Source organism: Neovison vison, chromosome 2, assembly GCF_020171115.1.
Source record: "Neovison vison isolate M4711 chromosome 2, ASM_NN_V1, whole genome shotgun sequence".
Classification (NCBI taxonomy): Eukaryota; Metazoa; Chordata; class Mammalia; order Carnivora; family Mustelidae; genus Neogale; species Neogale vison.
In genome coordinates this window covers 187,672,966-187,685,005 of record NC_058092.1, presented here as the reverse complement: position 1 = coordinate 187,685,005, position 12,040 = coordinate 187,672,966, and the positions used below count along the sequence as shown (strand labels likewise).

General features: G+C 41.0%; 1 pseudogene; it reads left to right on the top strand.

The window, feature by feature from the left end:
- Nucleotides 1–6,802: 6,802 nt before the first annotated feature.
- Nucleotides 6,803–9,997, top strand: LOC122900810 (annotated as a pseudogene).
- Nucleotides 9,998–12,040: the final 2,043 nt, after the last annotated feature.

The window sequence follows — 12,040 nt, the reverse complement described above, 5'->3', positions numbered from 1 at the left end:
GAGACACCCAGGCAGCCCCTTTGTTTTTGTTTTTATCCATTCTGATACCCTATGTCTTTTGATTGGGGAATTTAGCCCATTTACATTCAGGATAACTATTGAAAGATATGAATTTAGTGCCATTATATTGCCTGTAAGGTGACTGTTACTGTATATTGTCTCTGTTCCTTTCTGTTCTGTTCTTTTTAGGCTCTCTCTTTGCTTAGAGGACCCCTTTCACTATTTCCTGTAGGGCTGGTTTGGTATTTGCAAATTCTTTTAGTTTTTGTTTGTCCTGGAAGCTTTTTATCTCTCCTTCTATTTTCAATGACAGCCTAGCTGGATATAGTATTCTTGGCTACATATTTTTCTCATTTAGTACTCTAAATATATCATGCCTGTCCTTTCTGGCCTGCCAGGTCTCTGTGGATAGGTCTGCTGCCAATCTAGTATTTCCACCACTGAAGACCATTGTATGTTATAGACCTCTTGTCTGGAGCTGCTTTCAGGATTTTCTCTTTGTCATTGAGACTTGTAAGTTTTACTCTTAGATGATGGGGTGTTGACCTACTTTTATTGATTTTGAGGGGGATTCTCTGTGCCTCCTGGGTTTTGATGTTTGTTCCCTTCACCAAATTAGGGAAATTTGCTGCCATAATTTGCTCCAATTAACCTTCTGGTCCTCTCTCTCTTTCTTCTTCTTCTTCTGGGATTCCAGTTATTCTAATATTGTTTTGTCTTATGGTATCACTTATCTCTCAAATTCTCCCCTCGTGGTCCAGTAGTTGTTTATCTCTCTTTTTCTCAGCTTCCTTATTCTCCATCATTTGGTCTTCTACATCACTAATTCTCCTGCCTCATTTATCCTAGTGGTAATATCCTCCATTTTTTATTGCTCCTCATTAATAACTTTTTTTAAATTTCAACTTGGTTAGATTTTAGTTCTTTTATATATCCAGAAAGGGATTCTCTAGTACCTTCTATAGTTTTCTTGTTTTTTTGAGCCCAGCTAGCACCTCGATAGTCATCATTCTGAACTCTAGTTCTGACATCTTACTAATGTCCATATTGATTAGGTCCCTGGCTGTTGGTACTGTCTCTTGTTCTTTTTTTTTTTTTTGAGGTGAGTTTTTCCACCCTGTCATTTTATTCAGATAAGAATAGACAAATGAGAGAACAAAATACTAAAAGGTTAGCAATGACCCCAGAAAAATATACACTAATCACATTGGAAAAGACCTGAAACCGGGGGGAGAAGAAAGGAGGAAAAAAAAAGAAAAAAAAACCATATATATATACTAGACTGGTGAATAGAACAGAGCCACACACTTGATTTTGGGTGTATTTTGGTCTGTTAGAAGAAACTGCCTCCCCAAATTTTAAAGAAAGAAAAACATATATAAACAAAAATAAGGGTAAAGACAATGAAGGGATAGAATATGACTGTAAAGATGAAAATTTAAAAATATTCTAAAAAAGGAATTGATAAGAAGTTGGTTGAAAAAAGAAAAAAAAGAAGAAGAAAGAATGTGGTCAGGCTGGAGACTAGAGCAAAGCCATGTGCTAGATTTAGGGTACACTTTGATCTGTTAGAAGAAACTGTATTAAGGAGGACACATTTTGCATGGAGCCCTGGGTGTGGTGCATAAACAATGAATTTTGGAACACTGAAAAAATATCTATAAATTTAAAAAGGGGGCACCTGGGTGGTTCAGTGGATTAAGCCTCTGCCTTCAGCTCAGGTCATGATCTCAGGGTCCTGGGATTGAGCCCCACATCAGGCTCTCTGCTCAGCAGGGAGCCTGCTTCCCCCACTCTCTCTCTCTGCCTGCCTTTCTGCCTACTTGTGATCTCTCTCTGTGTCAGGTGGATAAATAAAATCTTAAAAAAGAAGAAGAAGAAGAAGAAGAAGGAGAAACAACTGTATCCCAAAATTTTAAAGAAAGAAAAACCCATATGTATATTAAAAGTAAGGTTAAATACAATGAAGGGATAGAATATTACTATAACAATGAAAATTTAAATTTAAAAAGATTTTTTGAGGGCACCTGGGTGCCTCAGTGGGTTAAGCCTCTGCCTTTGGCTTGGGTCATGCTCTCAGGGTCCTGGGATTGAGCCCCACATCAGGCTCTCTGCTCAGTGGGGAGCCTGCTTCCCCCTCTCTCTCTGCCTGCCTCCCTGCCTACTTGTGATCTCAATCTCTTCCTCTGTCAAATAAATAAATAAATAAATAAATTTTAAAACAAGTTTTTTAAAAAGGTATTGATAAGATAAAATAGTTTTAAAAAAGGTCAAAGTAAGAAAGAGGAAAAAATAAAATAAGAAAAAAAATTTTTAATTTAACTTTGAAAGACTAAAGAACCATGAGGGGAAAGCCATGAATTCTATATGCTGCATTCCCCTAGCCCTGGAGTTCTGCATTCTCATTGATAGGCTGGATGTTCTTGCTGATCTTCTGGGGATGGGGCCTGTGGCAGTGATTCTCAAATATCTTTGCCAGACCACCCTTGCCAGGGGCCAGTCTAAGTAATCTGCTTGGGTCTGCTCTTGGGAGCTTTTGTTACCTGAATGCTTTCCATACAGGTTTAGAGGAGGAGAACTGAAAATGGCGGCCTCCCAGTCTCCAGCATGGAGGAGCCGAGAGCTCAGGGCCCCACTCCTCAGTGCTCCCACAGAGAAAAGAAGTCAATCCCTCCTGTCTCCCTGGTCTCCGGCCACACTCTGAGCTCACCTGACTGTGAACGAGCGTTTCTATCTCTGACGCATAGTCCCATTTGGAGTCTCCAAATGCAGCAGATTCCTGCAACACGCTCCTGCCCCACTACCCCTTGGGCAGAAAGGTGAGTTTTCCCAGGCATGCCACTTGTGGGGTCCCTGCTCAAAGAGTAGGGACCCCAACTGTGCCTCTGATCATGGTTTAAGGTAACCCCGAGCTGGGAACCCCTTCCTCGGCTCCGTCTCTGCAGCTGGCTTCCCCGCTCTGATACCTGGCAGCTCTGCCACACTCAGACAACCCTGGCTTTTTGTAACCCAGCGGGTCCTGAGACCACACTGTCCCTGCAAGGGCTCTACCCCCTGCCTAGCCTCTGGAGCAATGTCCCACAGTGGAGCAGACTTCTAAAAAGTTCTGATTTTGTGCTCAGCTGCTCTACCACTTGCCGGGGCTGGCCCCTCCCCCAGCAGCCTATCTTCCTGTATATCACCTGAGATTCACTTCTCTCACATCCTACCTTCCAGAAAGTGGTCACTTTTCTGTTCCTAGAATTGCTGCTCTTCTCTTCAATCTCCTGTTGAGTTTATAGGTGTACAGAATGGTTTGATAACTATCTAGCTGAACTCCTAGGACCTGAAAATATTTATGTCTCCTGCTCCTCCACCATCTTGCTGCTTCCCCACTTATAACTTTTAAGTAATACTTTTTATTTGAATTAAAAAATTTCAAGATCCAGTTTTTATCAAGGTAATCCATTGTATATATGTTGTTTTCATTTAGTCCAAAAAAACAATAATGTCTTCCATTCATCTCCATTTTACAGAAGAGGAAACTTAATTTCAGAGAAATTGGTAAATTTACTCAAGGTTCACTGAGTCTTAGAGACAGAAATTATACTGAGTTCCTTCTAGCTCACAATCTCATTCTTTTTATACTTTTTGAGATGCCACTGAAACTCGAGTTTGCTAAAATCTTTGTTAATGATAATAATACGGATCTTTAAGCAAATTTGTTTGTCCTTTTTGTTATTTTTTTTTTCTTAAGAGAGAGCTCATGAGGTGGGGGAGGGAGGGGGAGCAGAGAGAAAGAGAATCTCAAACGCCACACTGGGCTCGGTCTTAGGACCCTGAGATCATGACCTGAGACAAAATCAACAGTCAGATGCTTAACTGACTGAGCCCCTCAGGTGCCCTATCCTTTTTGCTATTTAAGAAAATTGAACTGTGAGGGGTGCCTTGGTGGCTCAGTGGGTTAAGCCGCTGCCTTCGGCTCAGATCATGATCTCAGGGTCCTGGGATCAAGTCCCGCATCGGGCTCTCTGCTCAGCAGGGAGGCTGCTTCCTCCTCTCTCTCTGCCTGCCTCTCTGCCTACTTGTGATCGCTCTCTGTCAAATAAATAAATAAAATCTTTAAAAAAAAAAAAAAGAAAGAAAAAGAAAATTGAACTGTGAACTGCTTGGTCAAAAATATGTTTACTATATGTTGCTCAAATTTCCGACACATATTTTTTAAAAAAGCTTTTCTTTTCTCTTCCTCTTTCCCTTCTTTGCAGCTGATCTTTCTACTGGTATCCAGTAAGAGGTGGAGGTTGGCATGTCCAGGGTTAGGCAAATAAATAAATACAGATTTTTCACTATCAGAAAAAAGTGTTACAACTATGGAAGTTAGGAAGTCCAGAATATATCCTGGAGTATTGCACAGGAATTGGAGATATCAGTATTATGGCCTGATTAGATAGATAGATAAATATAATTGTGTGTAGGGCATCTGGGGGCAACTGCCTTTGACTCAGATCATGACCCCAGAGTCTGGGATCAATCCCCTGTCTAGCTCCCTGCTCAGTGGAGAGTCTGTTTCTCCTGTTGCCCCTTCCCCAATTCATACATGGGCATGCTCTCTCTTGCTCCTTCTCTCAAATAAATAAAATCTTTAAAAATGCTATAAAAATAATACTAATTCTGGTGAAAAAATAATGAATACTGTTTTTCTGAAAATAAATAAATTGGAAAAAAAATAATACTAATTCTGTGTGTATATGTGTGTGTGTTCTAACTTGTTCACTAAGAGGGTCTAGAAGCAATAGTATTCTGATAACAATGAGATCAGATATTTAGATCTTGGTTTCTAGATAACATTATCCACTAAAAGGAACCAGTTCTCTGCCAGAATGACCAACTCTAGGGGAAATATAAGATGTATGTATTTAGAACATTTTATGACACTAAAAAGTTAAAAAAAATGTTTGAAAAATGATGGAGACATGTCCGTAAGACATAGCAATCAGTTTGAAGGGGCTACTGCTGGTCAAGTCTGGGATAAAGTGAATATCAAAATAAGTAATAATACCGGGGCGCCTGGGTGGCTCAATGGGTTAAAACCTCTGCCTTCAGCTCAGGTCATGGTTCCAGGGTCCTGGGATCGAGCCCCATATCGGGCTCTTTGCTCAGCAGGGAGCCTGCTTCCTCCTCTCTCTCTGCCTGCCTCTCTGCCTGCTTGTGATCTCTATCTGTCAAGTACATAAATTAAAAAAAAATCTTAAAAAAAATAAGTAATAATACCAACAGATTGTAACTCTGTGAGTAAAAGAGAAATCCTGAAAAAAAAAAAAAAAGAACGAGAGATCCTGGGTCCATATTGACATTAATTAATAGGAGAGAAAGGAAATTTCTATCCTACCTAATAAATCTAGAAGGAATAATAAGTTTAGAAAAATCCCTATTTCATAATCATCAGAATAATTTATTCAGGTTAGAATCATTAATCAATGCTTAAACTGATGGAAATTTGATAAGAAACAAGATATTCAAATGATCTCAAAGATTCTTCATACAAAATAATTAATAATTATGTTACAGTAGAGAACCTGGCAGACACCATCTTAACTAAGTAATAGCAGTTGACATCACCATTAATGGGACAAATTGACATCACATCATATGATTCCAGGAGACTCACACAGCATTACTTCTATGAGATTTCTGACAAAATGCATACATTAAAAAGAAACAGCAGACAAGTTCCCATAATTGAGAAACATTCTCAAAAGTAATTGGTTTTGGGGCACCCGGGTGGCTCAGTGGGTTAAGCCTCTGCCTTCAGCTCAGTCATGATCCCAGGGTCATGGGATCAAGCCTCGCATTGGGCTCTCTGCTTAGCGGGGAGCCTGCTTCCTTCTCTCTCTCTGCCTGCCTCTCTGCCTACTTGTGATCTCTCTCTCTCTGTCAAATAAACAAATAAAATCTTAAAAAAATAAAAAAAAGTAATTGGTTTGGGCTCTCCAAAACTGCCAAAATCATGAAAGAAGACTAAGAAACTGAGAAACTTCCAGGTGAAGAAGACTAAAGAGATAGGACAACTAAATGCAACATGAGATTCTAACTCAAATCCTAGACCTATAAGAGACATTACTGAGATCATGGGTAAGACTCGTATGGGGTATATACTTGAGATGATATTATTGGATGGAGTTAATTTCCTGATTTGGATTGTTGTACTGAATCCCTGCATTCACGAAATACAAGACTGGAATATTAAAGGGTAATGGGGCATCATGTCTACAATTTATTCTCAAATGATTAAGAAATAATAATAATAATAAGTGGAGGATCAAGATGGAAGATATATGGACTGTCTGTGTACTATTTCATCACTTTTTTATAAATTTGAAATTATTTCCTAAGAACTACGGCAGTTTCTTCCCCCAAAGAACTTTAAGAACAGCAAAGTCATGAACACCTGTGGGATTAGAAGATTAGAAGAATACAAACCAAGGGGCGCCTAGGTGGCTCAGTGGTTTAAACCTCTGCCTTCTGCTCAGGTCATCATCTCAGGATTCTGGGATCGAGCCCTGCATCAGGATCTCTGCTCAGCGGGGTGCCGGCTTCTCCCTTCCCCTCTGCCTACCTCTCTGCCTACTTGCGATCTCTCTCTCTCTCTCTGTGTCAAATAAACAAATAAAACCTTAAAAAAAAAAGAATACAAACCAAAAATATTCATTTCAATTATTTATGGCTACACAATAGAAACACTCCAAAATTCAGTGGCTTTATTGTCTTATCTGTCATGCTTCCATGGATTGACCGGCCTCAGTCGGGAGTTTTGCTCCATGTGATGTCAGATGAAGCTGCAGTCATTTGGGTCTCCATTAGACCAGAACATCCAAGATGGCGGACCTACATGCCTGGAACTTTGCTGAGGTTGATTAGGAGGGGAAGGGGAGAAATGGACTGCTGGGATGGCCGGGCCTCTTTCTCTATCCAGTCCCAGGGTCTCTCCCTTTCTACCTGGCATCTCCAGATCACTTCTCTATGGGACTGTCCAACTGGGTGGAGGCCAGTAGTGTGAGTGGTAACAGAATTTACACAAGACAGAACAAAGGAAATAGGACAGGACAGTAAAGGAGACACTGTCTGGCAGGAGGCAGTGGTGGGGGGAGGGGCTGCAGTTAAGAGGGAAGGTGAGGAGCTGTGGGAACTACGGAATTTTCCTTTTTTGGTAACTGTGTTAAGGTGTAAGTAACTCATTGGTCAGCTAGGGCTTATGGATATTTTGAGGTGGGTCACCTAATGGGCCTGTTTGTATTCAACTAGGGTTTCACTGTGGGCCCTTCTACCCCACTCAGGTTTTCGTTGTTTAAGTAGGTTGCCTAAAAGTGGTCTCTACAATCTCTCCAGCAGGGCAGCCAGACTTTTTACATGGCACTTTAGGACTCCCCAAAAGTGCAAAAGCAGGGTGCCTGGGTGGCTCAGTTGGTTAAGTGTCAGACTTGTGATCTTGGTTCAGGTCTTGCTCCCGGGTCTTGAGATTGAGCCCCACCACCACCCCACCCTGGTGCTGGGCTGGAGCCTGCTTAAGATTCCCTTTCCCTTTCCCTTTTGCGCAAAAATTGCCAAGTATTTGCAAGGCTTAAGTCTAGAACTGATGTCACTTTCACTGTAGTCTACTGGTTAAAACAAAACAAAGCAAAACAAAAAAGTAGAAAAATGTAGAGAAATGTTCAAAGATACAAAAACTGTATCATGCACCCATCATCGAGCTTCAAAATTTTGGATGACACTTTAAATCTAATTTAAAATATTACTAATTTTAGGGGCATCTGGGTGGCTCAGTGGGTTAAAGCCTCTGCCTTCGGCTCAGGTCATGATCCCAGGGTCTTTGGATCGGGCCCCAAATCAAGCTCTCTGCTCAGCAGGGAGCTTTCTTCCTCTTCTCTCTCTGCCTATTTGTGATCTCTGTCAAATAAATAAACAAAATATTTTTTAAAATAAAATTAGTATTATTTTATTTTTTAAAAATTTTAAAAATAATATTACTAATTTTATTTTTTTTAAAGATTTTATTTATTTATTTGACAGAGAGAAATCACAAGTAGACGGAGAGGCAGGCAGAGAGAGAAAGAGGGAAGCAGGCTCCCTCCTGAGCAGAGAGCCCAATGCGGGACTCGATCCCAGGACCCTGAGATCATGACCTGAGCCGAAGGCAGCGGCTTAACCCACTGAGCCACCCAGGCACCCCATAAAATATTACTAATTTTAAAAAAGAGAGTGATGTGTATCCAGATTCTATGTGAGAGGGGACCATACAAAAGCATATATAATAGGGAGCCCTTATCAATCAATAGTTTATGGATATTTTAATTGTTTCCACTTTTTGACTATTATGAATAATGCTGCTATGAGCGTTCACATACACGTTTTTATGTAGACATTAGTTTTCATTTCTCTTAGGCAGACATCTGGGTCCATGAATATTTAAATATATTTTAAAATAATTCTATATATTTAATTAATTCTATGTAATTAATTAATTATATTTCATTACATGTATACATTTAATTAATTTTATATCATTTATAATCTATCTGATTCATTGATATTTTCATGAGAAAACTAATGGTTATTTTCCAGTTATTAAACTTTATCTTTCTAATCTACAGTGAATAGTAAATAATAGTTCATTTGGGGGAAGACGATTAGAGAATTTGATGGGTCCTTTACTTGAAGGATAAAGGAGTTTAAGAGCTTAGACGCTGAATGCAACTGCATGGTTTAAAATCCTGATTCTAGCTCACTCGCTGCAGCCAGCCTGCACTCCAGGTTCTCCCGCCACCTTCACTGATCCCAGTGGAAAAGGAGATCCCAGCGCTTGTCATTGACAATGGCTCTGGCAGGTGCAAGGCTGACTTTGCTGAGGATAACACCTTCTCCTTCCCCCTCCGCCAGTTGTGTCCTCATCCATCATCTGGCAGCCCCGACATGAGGGCATTACCGTGGACCTGGGCCAGAAGAACCCCATTGAACACAGCATTGTCACCAATGGGGACGACATGGAGAAGATCCGGCACCGCACCTTCTGCAACAAGCTGCGCATGGTCCCCGAGGAGCACCCCATGCTGCTGACTGAGGCCCCCCGAACCTTGAGGCCAACCATCAGATGACTCAAATCATGGACACCTCAACACTCCAGCCACGTATGAGGCCATCCAGGCTGTGCTGTCCCTGTATGCTTCTGGCCACACCACTGGTATTGTCATGGACTCTGAGGATGCAATATCCCACACTGTGCCCATCTATGAGGAGCACACCTTACGCCATACCATCCTGTGTCTGGACCTGGCTGGACAAGACCTGATGGACTACCTCCTGAAGACCCTCATAGAGGGTGGTTACAGCCTCACCACCACCATTAAACAGGAAATCCTGCATGACATCAAGGAGAAGCTCTGCTACATCGCTTTGGATTTTGAGCAGGAGGTGGCCACCATATGTCTTCCTCCTCCTTGGAGAAGAGCTATGAGGTGCCAGATGGGCAGGTGATCACCAATGGCAGCAAGGGGTTCCACTGTCCTGAGATGCTCTTCCAGCCTTCCTTCCTGGGTATGGCTACGGAGACCACCTTCAACTTCATCATGAAGTATGATGTCAACATCCAGAAGGACTTCTACACTGACATGGTGCTGTCTGGCGGGACCACTGTGTACTCCAGCATCACAGATAGGATGCAGAAGGTGATCATAGCTCTGGAACCCGACATGATGAAGATCAAGATCATGTCTCCTCCTGAATGCAAGTACTCTGTGTGGGACCACCATGTACTCCGGCATCACAGATAGGATGCAAAAAGAGATCATAGCTCTGGAACCCAACATGATGAAGATCAAGATCATCTTTCCTCCTGAACGCAAGTACTCTGTGTGGTTCAGAGGCTCCGTGCTATCCTCACTGTCCACCTTCCAGCATATGTGGCACGTCAGCAAGCAGGAGTGATGAGTTGGGCCCCTCCACCATCCACCACAAATGCTTCTAAATGGACTGCAGGCAGATGCTTAGCATTTGCTGCATAAATGAACTCCAGAGTACAAATTTGTTCAAGCAAGTGTGTATACCTCATGCTAGCCTCAGGACCCTGGAATAAGCCTTTGAGAGGAAATTTGTCCTTGAAGCTTGTATCTGATATCAGCAGTGGATTGGAGAACTTGTTGCTGATCTTGACCTTGTATCCAACTTAACTATTCCCTTGGTATATGTTTAATACCCTGCACATATCTTTGATTTAAACCCTTAGCACGTGTGGCTCAGTCTCTTCATCCTGAGGTTGAAGATAACATGTTTATGGAAGAGAAATCCATTGACTTGAGAATCCGCGAGAACATAAGGTTCTTTTTTTTTTTTTAAGTTTTTATTTATTTGATAGGGAGCACAAGTAGGCAGAGTAGCAGGCAGATGGAGAGGGAGAAGCAGGCTCCCTGCTGAGCAGTGTTCAATCCCAGGACCCTGGGATCATGACCTGAGCTGAAGGCAGCCACTTAACGACTGAGCCACCCAGGCACCCTGAGACCATAAGGGTCTTGATCTGTGCAAGGTATTCATGTGTAAGAGCTGCTTATTCTCTAGAATGTCTTTAGAGGCTGGCAAGAGTCCTGAACCAGTTGTCATTTCTGTCTGGCTGGTCTGACAGGGTTGGCAAGATGTGAGCTTTAGGTAAACGCACTTTCCTTTCTTTCTTTCTTTTTTTTTTTTTTTTTTAAAGATTTTATTTATTTATTTGACACAGAGAGAGAGAGAGAGATCCCAAGGAGGCAGAGAGGCAGGCGGGAAGGGGGGGTGGTGGTGGTGAAGCAGGCTCCCTGCTGAACAGAGAGCCCAATGCATGGCTCAATCCCAGGACCCTGAGATTATGACCTGAGCCAAAGGCAGACACTTAACCCACCAAGGCGTCCCCCACTTTCCTTTCTTAACAGATGTTTTCCTGCCAAAGCATAGTGGGTTGTTAGTTGCTTTGAGTTGTAAAATGGTTTGTATTTCCAACTGTAAATTTATTCATCCTTTTTATTTATGTAAGGTTTTTACACACAATACTCAATTCTTTAAGAGAGGTCAACAAATTTTGGTTTTCTACTGTCATGTGAAAACATTAGGCCCCAGCATGCCTCACTGTAAATGAGCAAAATAAAATAAAGTGGGAAATAAATAGTGTTCAGTTAAAAAAAAAAAAGTGCTGCAGTAAAGAAAATTAATAAATCAAATCAAATCAAATACTGTTCTACTATTTACAAGATGTATGACCTTAAGCAAGTTACTTTACATCTCTGAACTTCACTTTCCTCTTCTGCAAAGTGGAGGAAAATATCATAATTACTTTATCAGGTGATTGTGAGGATTAAATCAGAGACCTCTAAACCTAGTGCTAGGTACTTTGTAAGCATATATTAATTGTTAGTAATTATTAGTAATAATTTATATGCCACTGGATTCTTACATTTTTAAAGAAGATTTATTTAATTTAGAGTGGGTAGAAGGAGAAGAGGAGAGAATCTTCAGCAGACTCTGCCCTGAGCATGGAGCTGAGATGGGGCCTGATCTTATGACCCTGAGATCAGGACCTGAGCCGAAACCAAGAGTCAGTTGCTTAACTAACTGTGCCACCCACGCACCCCTACATTCTTATATTTTTATAATGAACACACTTTGCTTTAGAAATTCCAAAAACAGTTTTTAAATGTGTGAAGTCAACCTTACTTTTGAGTGTTTACTAATTTAAATGTTTTCTTAAGTTATCAAATCGTGCTTTGAGCTGTAAAATTTGACCTTACTCTCTCGGTATTTCAGAGAAAATGGAGTTGCTGGCAAGGTCTGAAATGTACTTTATTTATTTGTTTCCATTTTATAAATCAAGGAGGGAAAATTTCCTGGGCACAAAAATTCATGAAGTCATGGTACCAATTTTTATCAAAATTGATCCTGAAACAATGACTAGCAGTATTAAATTTTCTAATCTACAAAGAGTTCCTTTTATTAGTCCATTGGTCATTTAGATCTTTGAAACAAAGCAGTTTCAACTAAATTTCAT